The 19,564-nt window shown below is 43.0% G+C and overlaps 1 protein-coding gene across 8 annotated transcripts in view; it reads right to left on the bottom strand.

The window, feature by feature from the left end:
• The window catches only part of SORCS2 (sortilin related VPS10 domain containing receptor 2), a 549,388-nt gene that overhangs the window by 499,560 nt on the left and 30,264 nt on the right, over positions 1-19,564 (bottom strand). The window lies entirely within an intron of this gene.

Below are 19,564 nucleotides of genomic sequence, written 5' to 3'. Positions count from 1 at the left end.
CAGACCTGAAATGGTGAGGGGAACAGCTGCGGGCTTGTCTCATGTGCTGCCAGCCCTCTCATTATGAGATCAAGCAACATGAGATATCCCAGAAAGCTGTTTTGGTAGAAATGGATCATTTATTCATCCAAAATGTTAATGTGTTTATTTGGAGGTGGTGGTATTTCAAATGCAGGCATGTATTGGAGAAGAAGCACACTGTAAAACTCCTGGTGTAACCACCAGGTGAAACAAGCAAATTTATATTCTATGATTTTTTTATTCTATTATTTTTTCTTATGTTCCTCCCAAACAGTAACTATCACATGAATTTGACAATGCGGGTGTGCACCACAAGTTTCTGCACTATCAAGGCATTATGGAATTACATAAACCGAATAATTTCATTGAAATAATCAATAATTACTTCCCAGAATTGAAGCCACATAGGAACAGCACTGGGCTTTCCTTCAATATGTGCTAGCAGCAATATCCCAGTCTTGTTAACATACTGCAACTTTTTGTATAGGCAATTGTTCACAAGATAAATCAGTTCCTATTTTTCTGCAGTACACAAGTCACTAATTCAGTGCATAACAAATCTTTCACAGGCATACTGAAGTTAAGTTCTCTTTTTAAGAACACACCCGGCTGCCTAATACATTAAAAGTGTCTCCCATCAGTGGGCTAAATCCCAGTGAGGCTTGCAGAGTTCAGGTACATTGCAAAGCAGATCCCTTCAAGGAGTTAAGTGAGGCTGGAGAAAACCATCAACGTTCAGAGGAAGAAATTCAACTGTTTGTTTTATGAAGTTCCTATACAATTTGATAAATATCTTTTCATTATTATTTTTTTAATGGTCATGAAGGAGTCAATCCTCTAAATTATTTGTTCAAACAAATAAAATTTTATATCAAATCAATTTTTTCCACTTAACCTTGTCACCTTGCAAATCCACATGACTACGTATGGAAGCAGGCCCCATTCAGCATCATATACAAAGAATAGAAAATCTGTTTCTTCAATGAATAAGGCCAGTCCTGTGCTATCACTTGTACAACAAAAGCGTTGCATTAGGAAATTTACATATAAAAAACTTGTGCTTTAAAGTTTAAGTTTCGGTCCTTAAAAGACCAAACCGTCTAGGTTGCCTATGGAAAGAGTCATCCTCACAAACCGAACTCCCCACTGTACCAAAAGTACCATTATTAATGCAAGCCACACAAATGGTAAGGAGCAAAAGCATACAACCAAGAGATCACTGGATTCTGAAACTTAAGAATTACCACTACACAAACACAAAGGGCAATGCCTCTAAACAGGGGCAGATGCACAACAGCGTGGAGCTGCTGCAAGTCCAGAAGACAGGGATGCATGCTGCCAACCTCACCTACGCACTGATGTTCAGCCCTGCTCTCCGAGGCAGCTCTGGATAACAAATATCGAGGCTGGGGGGAATCATAGCTAGGTCTTCATTCTGCAATATTCACTATGGTAACTCAGAAGAGTGCAAGATCAGCAGCTGTGGCTGCTCAGATCGTAGATGAGATGGAAGGGAGGAGGGAAAGAAGATAAGAGTGGCTAAAGAGATTATACATCCATAAAACTATTCCAGAAAACTGCAGTGATGTCTACGACAAGTCACTGAAATAAAGGCTAAGATTCTGAATGTTTCATCCTAAAGCTAGAAAATTAAATCCACATTTCTCTAGTATCTTGTTTCAAAATGATGAACACCATGAAACTCAGGAGTCATCAGAGGCTGCAGGTGCTTATCACCAATATAAATCAGGTCACTTATTTAAGAGGGAGTGACAAAATCTTGGGGGACTACACAGAGGGACTACACATCCCAGTTTAGGGGCTCTTCTCATGGGCTGGGCTGACGTGGCAGTGACACATCTGAGTGCCTTTCTGTGTACAGGAGGAGCTAATCCCCATCTCCTCTGATCCCTCTCACGAAAAACAGAAGGGAGGCAGTAGAAATAGCCCAGGACTACCAATTTGATTATGCTGATGTACCTTCAGATATAGCCTTTATTCAAAAAATTTGTTTGCTGCTACTTTATGCATGAGCAGAAGCACTCCTCTTTCCAACCCCCCAGCATGTAATAAAAAAACTAGTAAATCAATAGCTGCCATTAAATATGAAACTACTTCTGAATCCTCACAGTAAATAAAGAAGCCACGTCTTATCTAGCCCTCAATATAAAAGGATATCAAATTCTTGAGGTCATATTTTATACTCCCCTGATAGCACACAGTACAATTTATTAGCTTCTGGACAGCAAAGAATATCTTATGATGTATTAGAGTAGACAGAGAATAACCCACCTCAGCTGGTTAGACCCAGAAGGCACTTAGAAGTTTATTTTACTCTAGTGTCTTCCATTCTGAAGAGCTGGGAAAATCTGAATCCAGCTGATTCCACTGACTCGTCTTCTCCACGTAAATAGCAATTTAGAAGACAGAAATGTTAAAAGGCTGCTGTCTGTTGAACTCAATATATTACATCTGGAGAGAAGGCCATTATTGACCTGATAAATTGAAACTGATAAATCTTAGGCTGTATCCATATCATGAGAAAAAATTAATTATGTGGACTGAAAAGAAAATCATACTGTTACATTGAATTTGCCTCATCTCCAGGAATATACCTAGACACGTACATTTCAGGAGTAAAACAGGAACTATTCAGCAACCCCTGTATTGTGATCTCTTTCAAAAAATGACTCTAATGTGTACATCAAAAGCGGAATTAAAGAGAGAGTTTATGCAGCATTTAAATATTGCTGAACTACAAATGTAACGGCTAATTCAAGACAAAAAAAAAAAAGTCATATATTTCTCCAAGGTCCAGCAGTCACAAGGGTCTTGACTGGTTCAAATGATAAAAAACTATAATTGGAGTGTTTCTCTTGAGCTGAATGGTTAACACATTATCTGCTTTGCAGAGTAGCAAGCTGCAGGCCATATTACCTGGGGAAAATGTCCTCGTGTATGTTCTCTAATTCTCCTGTGCTTTTGTTTTACCAGATTTGTACAATACAGATTTTCCCTCTCTTTATTTCACATCCTTTAACACAGAGGAATGTCCTCAGGAATGATAGTGCTCTTTTTTTTCAACTGATTCAAAAAATAGCTATGACAGATAGCAAGTTTTACAAATATTTAGCTATGGAGGGCAAACACATTATGTAGCACATCCAAGGCTTAAAAATTCAAAATATCAGCTTTAAATATAGTCAGTAAGCAAATACTAAGAATTTGCAAGTTGGATAGAATATCTTTCTTAGAACTAAAATGCAGAGTTGACATGTGCTTACCACTTACATTGCAGAAGTACTGACAGGCCAAAGCCAGCTGAGCCTGTTACGTCAGTAAACTCCTGTCTTTATATAAAAAAACAGTGTCTGGAAAAGTTGGGCAAAACATTTGGGAAGGCTTCTCAATATTACCTGGTATTCTTCTGGCACATACTCTCAGGGTAAGTTTAACACGTCTGTATGTTCTAAATTGTTGTAAATATAGCCATTAAAGTGAATGACATTCACCTGGGAAGGAAACTTCTTATTCTTGATGGCGACACCCACGAAATAGCACTGACTTCTGCAGGATGGAAGGAAGGCTACAACTTCTGCATAATCCTCCCTCTACTCACCCTAAACTGTCTCAAGTAATTTAATTAAGAGAGTAAGCACAGGCTCCGAACTGGAATTACTCTACGGCATTAACTTCCGATTACAGATGGATATAAATTTTGGGAAATGAGTCCAGTCAGATCCACAAGATAACTGCTAGGACAAAGAGTGTCATTAAGCAAAGTCAGCTTGCCAGACATTTGTCTTCTCTCTGCCCCAGTTCAACAACAAAATCTTTCAGTATCTTTTTTTAATTTAAAAATGTTTCTAATTCCTCAAAACAAACCTTTTGGGGCAAAACACACAACGAGGCACGCAGTTGTAAGAGGCAGCAACTGAGGTACAATCATTGCGGTATCTTCCTAGTGTAATTTATAATGTTGAGTTTATCCTTCTCCTGCTGATTTTCAGAAAGAGGAAAAACCTCAAAGTGTAATTATCCTAACAATTGCAGGAATATTGGCTAACTGTTCCATACAGGCACCCGACCCTGCTGTGCCTGCGAGGCCTTCGTGCCCACAGGGGTCCCCAAATCTATTTTCTGCCATCGTCAACAGCTCCATTATCAAAGTAAATATTAGTGGGGAGAAAAGGACTCCCATGATGGTCATCTCAACGTAACCTCTCTTCTGACCCTTGCTCTGGCTTCAGCTTCAAGTGCCTTCATCCGTATCAAAAAAAGCATACACAAGTCAAAAAGCATCATAAAAAAATTGACTTCACATGGTTATTAGATTATTTCAAAGAATCGAGCTGAAAACAGACGCCCATGCCTTTTTTGAGAATTCAACAAAGCAGAGAACATTAAGTGACTGACAGGTGTTTGATGAACTATATCCCATAAGGAGTCTCAATCTGACTGGAAATCACTATTCCAAGACTCAGAACACATCTTTTTGTTTTGAAGTCCTCACAGAAACATCTGTACCTGGGCTAATGAAGAGAACGGGACAACACAAAATTCATCCTAGAAAGTTCCCTGCCCTACTGGAGACTTGAAAAGATACCAGCTGTCTCTGGAAGAGTAATTCAAATCTCAAAGTAGGTTAAAAAATGGTTCATTCTGAACATTTGCATTCTCTCAAAATAATCATCTTATGTTACCATACAAAAAAAGTGCTTCAGATGTCTGCTTCAGTGAGCAAACTCTCAGAAAAGACACACAAGACAACGGGTCCTCCCCTTGGCTGTTTTACATCGTTGTAATTAATTCAGGTACTGAATTTCACCAATTGAGAATCTGGTATATCAAATAATTTAATTTCATGGATGGCCCTACATGATGCAGTTGGATGTAGCTGCTGCTGATACACAAACATTTGTTGGTTTAATGAGATCTGCTTCTCTCTGGGTTGCAGACGGGTGCCAGCAAGCAGCAGAGCACTCGGTGCCCATCTCCTCTCACATGCACCTGCCCAGGGATGGCCACAGCCTTTATAGGTGCACGAGAGCACCAGGGCAGCATCCAGGAGGCAAGCACAGAGCCCAAAGTCCAAACTAAGATCCCTTGGGCAATGCAAAGTAGGGTTGCTTGTTGATCTTCAACGTGTGCAAGCTCCCTTCTCATTCATCCCAACATTTAAAAATCCTCGTACCGCTCTACCAAGGAAGTATAACAAGAGAGATTCGTCTCACCAGAGACAAAGGTTTTGAGAATTAAGAAGAAATGTGTTGCTGTGGTGATGTCGATGACTCACCGTTGGTCCGCGGCTTTGTACTCAGCTGCCGTGGCACGAACGTCACACAAATGACACGAGGAGATTCTCGCACTTTTGTGGGGAACAGACTCCAAGTCAGCAAGGCGTGTAAACCCGCGCTCGCTTCTCCCGGTAATGCAGTGGGACTTGGTGATGAGCTTCAGTAACCTGTTGACTAAAAGTGGATTCAACCCATGCCTATACTCGACTGCATGCTGAAGTGCTTGCTTGGCTGGTGACAGCCATAAATCTTCCTTGAGTTTAACTTGTTTTGCTTCTTTCATCTGTGTAGATTTGTAGTAGTAGTTTTATGGGTTTATAGACAGAGGGATAAAGATTTTTCTACTGCTACAACATCTTCCCAGGACTGGCCGCGAGTTGTGAGGCTGAACAAGAATGTACCGGTAACACAAACCATAGATCACAACCCGAGTCTTGCACAATGCGCTAAAATTAGCTTGCACGATTTTATTTTCAAAACAAAACTGTTCAAAGGCAGGACAGACTCCTGAACCACCCAGCAATGCTTACTTTGGATCTCTTGAAATTTTTCGGGCAGCTGAGTATCATTAGAGGGATTCTAGTACAGAAAGAAGAAAAACAGGGCTCCAAAAGCAATGACCTGACTCTGATCTCAGTTATTCAGGTGTAAATGGAAAAGAACTCCACTGAAGCCACTCGAGTAAAGGCATTGTCATCTCCTTAATCTCAAACAAGTGTGCAAACAACTTTCAGTGTTTGACAAAGATCAAAGGTTTCAGACTTATCTAAAAAAGTGCAGAACTGTCTGGCCTGCAGAATTCGAATTTGAGATTCTTAAACAAATACGGGATCAGAAGTAATGCAATACTTACACCACTGCCCAGCACAATCAGTGTTTTGTAGGCAGTTGCAATGGCAAGCAACAGTTTGATGCTTGCATACTTAGAATCCAAACATGGCAACATTACAACAGTTAACGTTATGAAGGGTCATGATATTCTATTGCCCACGTCCCAGAGCTGATCTATGCTGCTATTCTTATGCAAAACACAGTAAGTCATCACCTATTCCAGCAGCTGCAACAGGAACATTTTTGAGACCTGAAAAAAAAATAAATTAAATAAAAAAGTAGGCAAAGTGTTCAACAACCACTCTGCACATAAATTCCCAGTGAAAACACTTGTTTTGCTTTGCCTGCCCTGTAAGATGTCTGCTATGAGAAGAGTTTGGCAGCACCCTTGATAAACTGGCTGGGACAGCCTGCTCCCAGGCAAAGATTTAAAGGATCTTTGAGAAGAAGGAAACAGGGAGACACATACAAACCATGGCAGTTTTGATTCCGGATGGTTGCCAGTGTTCAGCACAGCTTTAAAGTTACAACCCCATAGATTTTTCTGTGTATGGATTTTATAACATGTCTCTGATCCACGGGATCCCTATATCTCATTCAAACATATATAATATAAACAAACGTGTAGAACTGTTTTGAAGGAACGAAATGCAAATTGCATTTCAAACATAATACAAATATCCTGACATACACAAATTCATTGCACAGGACATTTCACATCATCTGAAAACACTTACAGCAGAGAGGGGTTTGCATGTGTGCACTTCTGTTCCTTTCTGAGCAGCTAGTTCACTGCTAAGAAATGCTGATGAAATGTATTTTTATTGATCAGCTTCATGCTTCATCTAACATACTAGGATGGCTGGTGCCTGATCCACAGTAATTGAATAATCAATTTCTTGCCTCCTTAATAAATTAATTTATTAAATGCAAAGTATGTACAGCTGATATTTCGAGGAGCTAATTTACAATCTAAGCCCACAATGGGATTCTTTAAGTAGCTGATCTCTGTGTTTCAAAAGTCTGGGGACATACAGTAAAAAAAGGGAGTAGCCAACAAAGTAATAACATATTTTAAACATAACTGTATGAATTTAGATAACAAAATGTTAGTATCTGCCTTAGAAAAAATAGCCTGAAATAAACATACTTACTGATAAGGAATGTAAATTTTTCCATCTAATTATTTTTTTATTTCAATATGCCTGTTTGAAATGTCTCTCCTGCATTCTCAGAACTGTCGGAAGTTTTATTTTTAACCATAAATCGCAGAATAAAAGGATAATACATCACACACTCCATAACAGAATTAAACTCATCAACTGTTATCATCCACACCTCTGGACTAGTGCTCATCCGTCTGAAAACGGAAGAAAAGATGCCAACATCCAAGTTGTTTTAAAGGGGGGTTGGACCAGATGACCTCCAGAGGGAGGTCCCTTCCAACCTTACCCTTCGGAGAGTCTGTGGGGAGGAGAAGCGGGGTTATTGCAATCACCTTTTTCTCCTTTCTAAGCTCTTGCTAAGCGATTCCGCCCACAGCTCTCCACCCCTAACCTCCAAAGCGCTGCCATGTCAGGTGCTTTCTGGAACAGCAGCCTGCACACGTCCTCCAAGAAACCACCAGCTCCTCATTGATGGAGGGCCCCACACAGGAACGGGCTAACTGGAGGGCAGAGGAGAGAGAAGAGTTCAAACCCTCCAAAACTGCCTGCCCCATGGCAGAGCGGGTACTGCAGGTGAGGGGATGCAGCTGCCGCAGGGTCTGCCCAGCTTTTCTCTGTCTCACTGCTTCCATCACACACATGCTACCTGCTGCAGGTCCCGCAGCCTTTTAAAGGTTCAGACACAAAGCCTGTATCTGAAAGAAAAAGTTCTTACGGTGCTACTTGCCACAGGCACTAAGATGTCATTGCAAATTCAGCTGTTAAAGAACAGGTAAATATCTTCAGGGCAAGCAGTGGTTATATTCTCTGCCACGACTTGCTGGCAATCTATTTAAATGACCTCTCCTCCTTACCATCTGCGGTAAGCTGCAACCACCCAGCCCCCACCTGAACTCCAGTTTCAGCCCTTTCAGAGAAACAAACTCAGTCCCATCAGCTACAGCACAAGAGTGGCACGTCTTGATGCCAATGGCGCTTAAACTTTTCTGTTTGCAAGGTCTCCTAAAAGAAGTGATAACTAGGAAAATCTGTTCCTGATGTCTGTTCTTGATCTCACGGAGACTCACGGACAGATCTGCACCGTGGCATAAGCAGGTAGCAGCGCTGGAGACAAACAGAAGTGCTGCTGTGGAAGTGGTGCTTAATCCACCATCCCTACCTGCCAACATAAAGACAGTTCCTTCACACGAACAAGTGTGCGAGGAGACCTAGAGCACCCAGATACCGAAAGCTGCTGCAATCACCTAAACGGTCTTAGCTGAAGGTGCAGTATTAGCCATTTAATGGACAGCGGACGTTTTTAATGAACATGGGATTGACTTGGCACTCTCAGTCAAGCATGGTGGCTGACAACGTACCCTCCTAGTCCATGCGACACGATATAAAACAAGGACACTTCACCTTCACAGCAAGTCTTTTAAATGGGGCCATTTGATTGCTTGCAAATAGCTCCTCATCTGGGTACGCTTACTCTGGAATCAGAGCAAAATATTTCAATTTAGGTACAAATTTGATTTGTCAGTTCAGGAAAAAAAAGAAAAGAGTTGCTTATTGCAAAATAAGGATATCCCCCCAGGGACGTACACCAGTAAAATTGCCATTGTTTAATATCACGCTTTAATTTTTCCAGTAGAGCTTCTTACAGGCTGTATCATTAGCTTGCCATGTACAAGCCACTGAGTGCCCAGACTGTGAGAAACAAATTATAACACCTTGAAATACAGTTACAATAAATTAGTATAGCCATTCCTCGAGAAACCATGATTCACATTTTCCTACAGACTGATGGCAATTTTATAAAAAAACATGGGGAAATACTTTTGGTTACAAGAGCTGTGAGCTCCCCAAAGGTATTAACCAGCCAGGAAAAACAAAAGCTTGGAGGAAAGGTCTTCCCACATTCCAGGCATACCTTTGTGCACAAAATGGGAGCTTATGGAGATACTCCTTATTTACATCTCCCAGCAAATACTCACCCTAATATCGTGGAACCAGAGTCATTTTGATCAGACTCAAAAATCAAGTCAAGTTTTCTTAGGATGGGAAAAGCTTGAGTTACCAATGTAAGGCAGACAAATTAGATCAATCAGTTGGTATGGCACCCAAATAAATCTGCTGAGTGGAAGTTTACAGGACATTTTCTACAGGCAAACAAATTGTTTCCAATCCCACCATTTCTCCTTCTTGTCCATTTATATCGAGAACTCCCCTATTACATTCTATTTTGTACAAAACAAAAACGTCAAATTATTTTTAAAAATGCTGAAACAGGACTTTGCAAGTATATTTAGGAATAAATCTCAGAAGACTTGCACTGTCTCAGCATTTTTATGTCAATTTTATTGTATTTGTGCTGCTATCATTAAGCATTCTATCTCGCGGAATTTAAATGCAAGCAATTCATAATAGAATATTTGGAAATAAAGCCATGTAGCGCATTAACTCCAACTTTGAGTTACACCGCGCAATTTGTCAAATTGCCAGCAGAACAACTCATTTGAAAAGACAGATTGTTGCTTATTCTTCAGCTGTCACTTGCGTTCCTTCACTCCAGTTACCTCTGCCTGACACTTGGCGCTGAGTTAGTCAATCACGCTGACGGCTGCCTGATGATCGCTGATACACCGCGCAAACAAAACAGAGATTCTAGCGACTCATCCATCAGGCCGCAGATAACTTCATACCCCACATGGCAGCTCCAGGGAAGAAACCCCCACCAGCCACGCATGCTGCTAGATATTATTGACACGATTTAGTCGCAGCATCCTGCCCATCACTGGGAAATTACTGGGATAAACTACTTGGATTTGCTGGATTAAAACATACCTTGAGATCCTCAATCTGGGCATCTTCTGCTTATTTTTGCAAACTCCGCCTGTTAAGAGCATCCTTTGAAGTTAAGGGATTTAAAACAGCTATCCAACAGGGAAAAACCAACAACTTCTCAGACTTTGTAGAGGTTCTCTGGGCTCGCTCCAAACACCTTTGGAGATCCAACCAGACATCTCCCACTAGGGACTCTGCTGAGCCCCCCACCAACTGCTGGATTAGCCACCAGCAGTTACGAGGCCACACGAACATCCTGCCACTCTGGTCTCAGAGGCTCAACTTGCCTTCCATGTGTTTAACTGATCCAAACATTTTCATCTCCTGCCTAGCATTCCCTAGGTGGAGCACAAATAAGACCTTATAAAACAATGCTGTTGTAGAAATAGGAGCACGTCCTACCAGATCGCTGTCTGCCACCTTCCCTCTCCCTCTCTTTCACAGGCGCACACACAGCAATAACCTTCATGCATCTTAAACCCGGAACTGCTCGCTCGTGTGTGAAAATGAACTTCAAACTTCCACCAGCGATGAGGACAGAAGCCTAATGGTTTCGCCCAAATTAGCTCTTGAATTGGGTCATATATATTTTAATGAAGTAGACGCTAATGTGGGGGCTGAAGTGGAGTCGGGAAACTGGATGCTAGATGAGAGCCCGTGATTGCTTTCGTCCTTGGTTTGATTAGTTTGGGCAATCACAATCATTTACATAAAGTGTGAATATCTTACAAAGGGGGAACCACATGCCAAGGGGCTGGGAAAAAGAAGTGCACAACCTACTCATAAAAAGCTTGTGATGTGCAGATAAATACCGGGTAATTTTGTTCTCTGCCATGAGACTACACGTGTGCTCCTCATTGCTAAGGCACCTCCAGTAGCTCAGGCAGTCACGCCGGGCAGGGCTGCCTCACCAGCCTCAACAGAGATTACCATGGGAAACACGATGAACATCAGGCGAAAAGAGACAGAGTTCTCCCTCTCATCACAGCCAACAGGTATGCATATTCTAGGGACAATTCTACTCTACATCTAACACACCACTAAAGGAACATTTAAATTCTGCCTTAGTTTGTTAACGCAGCCTCACCTCATCAGGTTCACTTTTCCTGAACAGCTCTGCAACCCACCTACTTGGTCACAGAGCACAACTGTGCGCAGAGAATGGTGTTATCCAGAGTTACCCAGTTTACAATCTGGCACGAATCCTGGTGGAATTAGACAAGCACTAGGGTGCAAAGAAACTTCCTTTGCCCACAGAATTGATACAGGCTGCAAGCTTTTCCACTGGCTGGTGTGCTTTCAGATATGAAACCTGTCTACCTTTGAGAAGAACACAATGTGCATCCCTACTGCTCCTCCCTGGACTTTTTAGCCAAGTACTCCAACTTCATTCACTGGAAACGGTCCTTTGGCATCCTTCTTTCAGGTACTAGATTGAGACAGCAAAACATTTCGTCTCAGCTGAGCAGTAGCTAGCAGGTGTTACCAGCTTCATGATACTTCCAACTCTTTAAGGAAGCCTTTTCCCCAATAGTTGTATGCGTTGCACAAACAAGCCAACATTATGTAAAGTTATGTATTCATAAAAATAATGACAGTAGGTCACAGGTGACTGGACTGGGTATTAAACCTGACTCAAGGGAATTATCAGTTTCAGCATACTAAATAAGCACTATCATCTCCTCTAGGAAATCATCACCTTCCTGAAATCCTCACAGGTTAGAAACGCTGATCTGGGAATACCCCGATGATCTCAGTCCCTTACATGCTTCACCGAAGGCATCACGGCTGTGTCTCCTTCCAGGAACTAAACAGTGCCAGGGACCAGCCCCAAGCACCAGAGCTCTCCCATCTGTGCTGCCAGCTGTGGAGGGGCCCCGCTCCCACTTGCCTGTGCCAGGGCTCAGCCACCCCCAGACACTGCCTGAGAGCCACGGGGCCAGGGACCATGGCCAGCAGGAGCAGCAGGTGGGGCTACCCCGGTCTGGAGGTGAGGTGTGGCAGGCTAGGGGTGGGTGGCAGGCTCCCACAGCTGTCCCACTCCGTGCCGCGTGGTCCCAGGATGGTAGCGTGGGTCTGTCCTGTCTGTGGGCTTCTTTCTTCATTACCCCAAGGAAAACCGTGGGACTCTTTGCCAAAACATGTTATGAACATCAGGATCTTACCCAGCCTTCTGGGGAGCATTCAGCTTCAAGAAGGACTCGAGAGAACCGCTGAGAGTTACCGTATAAATGAACCACAGCAGGTTCAAGAAATCCCCCGAGCTAAAAATGGTTTGAGGCTGAGAGAACAGCCATGGAAGCCTCGTACATGCTTGTCCCGTTCTTACCCCCTGGGCTTGCTCGTTATGGCCACCACTGGAGACAGGATATTGGGTGAGATAAGTCTTTGTCTGAACCAGTACAGATGTTATTATGCAGGAGTGCTAGCATCCAGAAGAGTTCAGTGTGACAGAGCAGATGTGAGGAAACATTCAAGAAAACAGAGAAGCTGAGAAGTAATCTGGCAAGGAACATTTTGGCAGCAGCGCTGGCTTAGCCTCCCTTCTCCCTGACCTCACCCAGCGCTTCCCACCACTCCCTCCTCTGTGCTTGTACAGCTGGTTGCAGAGCCGCATGGCCAACCAGGCTAGAAAACCCATTTCGGTGACACAACCCTCTTCTTTTTCCTATTTCTTCCCCTTTCTCTGGGTTATTTTTCAGCCAGATCAGTGTCCTGATATAGCTGCACAGCTGAACAAACACTTTGCCAGGACAGCACAAGAGGCAGCCCAAATCAGGCCCACGTGTCCGGGACCTGGAGGTGTTTATGCTGAGCTTAAGCAGCACTGTCACCAACACCAGCACACAGCCTGCGACTCCTCGGAGCAACGGGAAAAGCAGCTCGGGGTGCAGCGGGAGCAGAGCTCCCTACCCTGCCCCAGCAGGGACTCGGAGGGCTCCCTGCCTACCTGGTCTCACAGGATACAGCTTAAGAACAGATCAGACAGGGACAAAGTCATTTGCACAGACGTTCCCTGCATCGTCACGCAGACAGAAGGAAGAGCTCTCCCGGGAGAAACCAGGCCACGTTCAGCTTAAAAATGGGACGTGGCCCGGGTACCTGTAAATCACCTGAGGATGTTCCTGCTAAGCCGAATTAAAGTGTCTCTTAAACAGTAGTTATTGACTACATTTGGCTTTAATTAGTTCTCTGGGCAATTTCCCCGATTAGGAACATCCTGATTAAGTGGAAAATGATACACTGCCTTTGCATCCTCTATAAACAACATATGGTAGTTTACTACCGATGTGCATGCAGAGGCTGAGCAGGAGCATCGCAGCACAAAGCAGGGGAGGGACTTGGGTCCTACCAACGGCTGCTTGCTGAGCACAGGCACCAGATGACAACTCACCTCCATCTCCCTCAGCAATCCAGTCTGGCACCTCTGTCTCACAGGAGACAGGAATAATGCATTAGGGAACCGCAAGATGCCATAAAAAGCGTGTCGTTTCCTTCTTGTGTACACAGCACTCAAAACCCAAGTCCCACATTTCCTTTCCTAGCAGGCTGCCAAAAATAGGAGCCAGCTCCTGCCAGAGGATGCGTTGCTTTGACACAGGTAGACCAACACAGCAAAATGTAGTACTCAACCGAATACCTCTACTGGCTTAAAGAAAACAGTGGCATGCATGCTGGCAACCAAATTATGTAGCCAGAATGACTGGAGGGCTCTGACTGTATAAATTAAACTCTTAAGTGGCATCCTACCACACCATGCTATTTCCCATGCCAGCTAGAGGACGCTAGCAGAGGCTGCATGTGGGTAAATTAAAAGATGCACCGGGACACTACAGACAGCTTAAACTCTGGACTTCATTACGTTCAAAACACAGGCAAAGACAAGTCAAACGCATAGCAAACAAGCATTAATCATAGTATCGATGTTGTCAATCTAAATTGTCTCCTTCTGATAATCTCTTTGAAGGTGAAGAAGTTCGGTTAATTCTGCCAGAAAGGCCGTAAATGCTGTGTTTCTGGTCAGGCTGTACAAAACCATAGGAGAAGAAACAGAATTCAGACCCAAAAGCTAGTTTCTAAGAAGCCGAGAAAGAAATTCACTTCACCTCTGGGATGCAACTTGCTCTGGTAAATTCTCCCAATACATACATACCAGCTAAAATTAGGCTCATGATTGTGACTCATCCAAGTGGCTGCCAATCTCTTTGTTAAAAAAAGAAACAATTCCAGCAGTTGTGTACCGCACACAGCACTGTGCTGCATAAGGCTCTTGCATCCAAACTGGAGCAAAGCAGCTTCAAGGCTCTGGAGTGAGAAAACAACACAGACAGTGCATTTCTTAAAAGCCAAGATCCTTTCTGATAAATTATTTACAAACGCAGAAAGCACAATTGATTACTCTGATTCTGCTTAACAGCTGGGTTTTGAAAGATTGATCAAGTATGTGATAAACCCATTTGCTTGAAGAACATTTTCCTGGTAGTCAGAAGGATTCTGTGCCTGTACTGCTTCCCTACCTGTTAAAGAAAACCTGCACCGTGTTAATGAAAATAGACAACGCTTGCAGTGGTAACCCAATTACGTGAAAAGCACTGTCACACCTCCGTATCAGAGCACGAAAACCAAACCTGACTTAAGACGGGCTCATCAGGAGCCAAGGGAAAAATTGTTTCTGAACAATTACGCCTGTCTGTCTAAGCTGGAACCTTCTGCGGCAAGGAACCCCATCTTCCAGGGTGAGCTGGGAGCAGTCGGCTCATGTTTAAGTCACGGGAAGCAAGAGGCAGGCAGTACTGCTGGACACAAACTCCTGAAAGAATAAATTCTAATAGAAGGAATCCAGCGGGCCCGCCGCTACTTTTAAAGACAAAATTCCCATTGAATTCATCAAGACAAAAGTAGGCTTTGATACATGCTCCGTATAAAGCTGCGGCAGACTTTGGTCTGTCCCCAGAAGGGGCAGGGCTGGCACAGCAGCCACCAAACGGGAGGCAGAGGGATCCTGGAGTCGAGGCGCCTCCGCCTGCAAGCAGAATGACATTGACCAGGAACCTCCGGGGCTTAAACCTGCACCAAGCTGAAAGCTGCATCTGCTTCCTACCATCACATCTAGGCCTTTAAAGTATGCCACTGAACTCACTCCCTGTTACGAAGTAATAATAACGTACCCTTGCCACTGTAAACCAGAACAAGAGGAATTTTAAATGGAGACAAGAGGAATTTTAAATGGAGAACACTGTATTTTGGTCCCCATGTGATGAAAAGGAAGTTGAGTTTCCTTCCAGCGTAGTTCTAAGCTCCTCTGTTCTCTGTGCCAGAGATATGGGATGAAAAATGAGATCAAAATGTGCCCCCAAAACTTTACCAAAACAGTGGATTATTTACTTTTTAATAAAATGCTCCAACAGGCTGACCCAGCCCATGCAGCCAGCATATTTATGAATGCGGAGCACCACAAAGGAGCCCTTATCTCCTCACCCTGATGCTGCACATGTCTCGGAGAAGCCATCTAACCTCTTGCTGAGAAACTGGTGGAGGGTGGATCAAACCAGGCTGTGTTTAACAGCCCGGTCTTGACATTTAGAAATCTATCAGCCAGCTCCATTTGCACATGTCAGCTGCATCATGGGCAATGTGTCTGAAGAAATCTCCTCCTTTATGTAGCAACAATAACTGTCTTTATTCATAAATTGGAAAATAGCAGCTACTGGTTGATCAAAACACTGCTGTAATAAGAAAACTCGCAGCCCGTCAGTCCTGCTGGCATCCTCTTCAGGCAGGCAAGCATCACCACGTTGGCTTTACAGAGGGGCAAAAAATGAAACGTGTGTAGGTCAAGGCTGACATTCCCAAACTCGGATGTCTTACGTTCTGCTCCTAAATTCACATTTAGTTGTCAATAATGCTGCAAACCCCCACACAACATAGCACATAAAGACAGCGTGGGAGTCAGTGCCTATAAAAATCAGAGCAGCCCTACTTACTTGCTTAACTACAGATTTGGATGTCTAACTGCAGACATCCACATTCAGAAATGTTGGCCTAAGCAACTTATTTAGGGCTGCAAAGACAGTCGGGGTTAAGGACAGGACGTGAAGCCAGATGACCTCCCCCATGGTGCCTCTGCCTAACCAGAGCCCTCCCAGCAGGCAAATACACGGCCTGCACTGCGTGTCTGTGGCCCTTGCACAAAGCTAAGAGAAAAGAGACAGCTGTGGAGGAGGTTTTCGATCTACATGAAAGGCATCGTGCATGGAAAACTCTCTTTCTTTCCATAAAGGGGCTTAATACACAAGGTCCTGAAACAAATACAACCTCTCCCCAAAAGGAATTACATTCAGCCTCTCCAGCAATGAACTTACAGAGGACACCACTCACTCTGAGCTCCCGCAACTTGCAACTTCCATGAGGAGATGCATTCAACAGCAGCACACAGAAAAAAAAAAAAAGAAACCACAGTTACTATCTGTTCCTCACTCTATTTTATGAGACTCCAGAAGGAAAAGTAATAACAATTCTGTGAGCTGGGTTCTGGCTGCTCTGGGCAGGAGAGGAGACCAAGAAGAGCTAGTGTAGCGTGAGCTTGCAAGTGCCACTGCCCACAGCCCTGCCCCTGTCTCCGGGAGGCTGGAGCCACATGGGACATGGAGGAAGCTGGAGGGGAGATTTGGGGATAGAAACAAGGGCACAACACTTAGTTTGGCTGAACAATCTTTAACATCTCCTATTTCTTAGAAGTAGATGTATATTGATTAAAGATAAAGATTGATTAAAGATATTTCATACACTAGTAATGTTTTGCTTGAAGGTCTCCTTGCAAGCACTGTGATACACTTGAGTTTTGAAGGGATAAGGCAATGAGAAATATTGCAGGCAGTGGCTTCAGTACAGAAAGGGTCCGACAGAAAAGTGGCCAAACACAGCTTAACGAGAGAAGAAGATGGGAGGACTTTTCATATTATGTTAAGGTGGTAACATGAGGTTTATTTCTTCAAGAGATGGGATTGTTTCTCAAGGAACAGAGCCAAATCCAACAAAAAGCTAACGAGACACAGACAATAAAGTCCCGCCAGTGAATCTAACAGCTGTTTTTCAGCTCACTTAGTTTAACCTGTCCTTGTTGTTTGTTTTTTTTTTCTGCAGAAGACTTTTGATTTTAGCAAGACAACTAGGATCTCACAGCAATGCTGAACAAACATTTTGTAGAGAACATACCGAAAAAATATTTCTGCATTCTCCATGCACGGTTTATCCAAGATGGACACTGGCTGTTTCCCTCACCTTGCTCCATTTGAAGTGAAGGGTAAAAATCCCAACAAGGAGCAGAGTTAAGGCACTGAGAAGTGCTTCTGAAAATCTCACTCTTGGTGCGTTCGGTGTTTCTCTTCACCCTCCCATGAGGTAGTAATTTATTTTCTTAAACAGTCTACGTTGTAGCTAAAACCCCTTATTGCAGGTAATTCTTAATCAGCTTCATCAAGCTCAAGTGAAAAAATGTTTAGCTTGTTTTAAAAAGTTCCAATATTTGCATTTAGAGGATTATTAAGTAGAAATTAAATCATGCTCCTGACGTACCTGGGATTTGATTAATAAGTAATAAAAGTGTCTACGTTAAATCTTAACAAAATCCAGAGTTGCTGCCTTAATAAAATATTATCATGCAACTTAAGCTTGCAGAATATTTCGCAGATTTTAAAAGCAAAGCCCTTGTGCTGGGTATGCATTAAATCACAAGATATATATTCCTTCTCCTGAAAGGAAGATGAAAGGGGCAGCTGGACTAATGTAAGAGTCACCTGGCCAGAGCAGTAAAACAGCAGAATATTCTCCTGGAAGTTCAGAGTTCCTCCACTGCTGAATGTTTCTTCTGATGCCAATAAAGGGAGGATGTGTCACAAGGGGAATATTTGCCACTTCGGTTGTAATTAAACTTGTTGCTGAGTATGATCCACGTAGAAGTATTTCTTGATCCACTTCAGCTGGTGATTATTTCCCCGTGGAAAAATGAAGGACTTTTAGCTGGCAGGGATGAAGGCACGGGGTTCCACTTGGCCTGGCTCTGGCCTGCTGGAGGTGTGCTTTAAAGCAGGGGACAAGAACCTGTTGGCATGTAGGACTACTTTCAAAACAAGCCAATTGCACCTCCTCACCAGGAGTCAAAATTGCATGTCCTTTAGGGCTTTTCCCTGATACCTGGTATTTACCAGGCTACTTATCACAGCAAAATCATGCCTTCATTTACAGCTTTCTGCACTTGGTGCTTAATAAAAGGCTAGAGAGTTGAGTATTTTTCCTAAGCGCAGGTGGGAAGTCTCTTTTTCTTCTCTTTTTTTTCCTTTTTTTTTTTTGAGTTATCAACATATTTTACTTAATAAGTGAATAAAATGCAGTTCAAAAGCATCAGGTGATGTTCATACTCCAGCTAAAATGAAACTTGCAGCAACCTTATGGCACATTATTTAACCACGACCAGACGTGAGAAAGGAAAAGACGGAGGCACTGGCAAAAAGCTTTAGAAAAGCAACAATTATGGTGAGCTGTGGAAATCAGCGCTGATACAAAACTTCACCATGCCATTCCTGGCGGGCTATTCTCAACATCACCTGAGGATCAGGTGTAATCAACTTACACTTAAACAGCTGGCTTACTCTTCTAGGTATTTTCTTAGAGAACATGAGTTTGGTAGGGCTCATAAAAGACACAGCAGCCAAAAGTGAGGAGCACATCACTGGAAGACACCAACATATTTCTGTGGTTCCACAATGCCCCGTATGCATCCTCCCTCATCTGAGCCCTTGTCCAGTAAACTACTGAGGACATTTCACCCATTACCGTGACATTCAAGCCTATGGCATAACGTCAAGTCTAGCTTAAGCTGTCTCCTAATTAGTGTATCTCTATCAAAATTCATTAATCCTTTCATAGTTTAAACAGAGGAGGCTGGATAGCTATGGAAAAAGTGACTCTTTGGCAATGGCATTAGCCTAGGACTTCAGATCAAGGCCTTGCTCCATAGACTTCTTGTGAAAATCCCCGGCAGACCCATTAACCTCACCCACATCCTCCTGCTTGTGAGGTCGGGTTATCAGTACTTCTGTAAGGGCACTCTGAAAAATACTGTACGCTAAAAAGCAGAGATTAGGGTAATTGGGGCCATGTAAGTACCCACGATACACAGACTTGAAATGTTAGAGATGGTACACAAAGTATGTGGAAAATAGCTGCCTTCTAATCAGACATTGCTTTTTGTGGCACAGTGGCTCAGATAAGCATTTGAGAAATGAAAAGGAAAATGTGAATAAAACTTATATGGGGAACTGTTTTGACTGCTATTGCTTGTGCTAATTGCTTTAAAAAGGATTTTGTTTTACTGTTTAAATAGCATTTTAGGAGAGTAAAATCCAGCACTGAGACAGGTCTTTG

The sequence above is a fragment of the Cygnus olor genome, chromosome 4 (assembly GCF_009769625.2).
Source record: "Cygnus olor isolate bCygOlo1 chromosome 4, bCygOlo1.pri.v2, whole genome shotgun sequence".
Taxonomy (NCBI): Eukaryota; Metazoa; Chordata; class Aves; order Anseriformes; family Anatidae; genus Cygnus; species Cygnus olor.
This window is presented reverse-complemented; position numbering and strand designations above follow the sequence as displayed.